This window comes from Arachis ipaensis, chromosome B03 (genome assembly GCF_000816755.2).
Source record: "Arachis ipaensis cultivar K30076 chromosome B03, Araip1.1, whole genome shotgun sequence".
Lineage (NCBI taxonomy): Eukaryota > Viridiplantae > Streptophyta > Magnoliopsida > Fabales > Fabaceae > Arachis > Arachis ipaensis.
The window spans coordinates 119,122,431-119,122,855 of record NC_029787.2 but is presented as its reverse complement, the minus strand read 5'-3'; positions in this window follow the sequence as shown (position 1 = coordinate 119,122,855).

Here is a 425-nt window from a genome sequence, read left to right as displayed (position 1 = left end):
ACTCGATAATTTTATTTAGGAAAAAGTATAGGTAGATAATGAAAATATTAAATAATGTGAATAATAAATATACCGAATGTTTAATTTAATAGATATATAAATGATTATATTCATTATTTTTAATTGAATAGTTATTTTTTTATTTGATTTACTCATATACAATTAACAATGGCTAAATATTCAATTCACTAGGTATACAGACTTATTCTAATATTAAAATTTAAGAGATAATTTAAAAGTGGAATATTTTTTTATTTTATTAAATAAGTCATTGTTTATCTAACAAAACCCATCTATTTAAACTTTGTTGCGATCTCTTGTTTTGCATATTTAATTTACTTTTTAAATTTTTAGAAAATCTTTGAATAAAATTATATTTAATACTCCTACTTGTTATGTGATTGAATCTGATTTGGATGCTTATC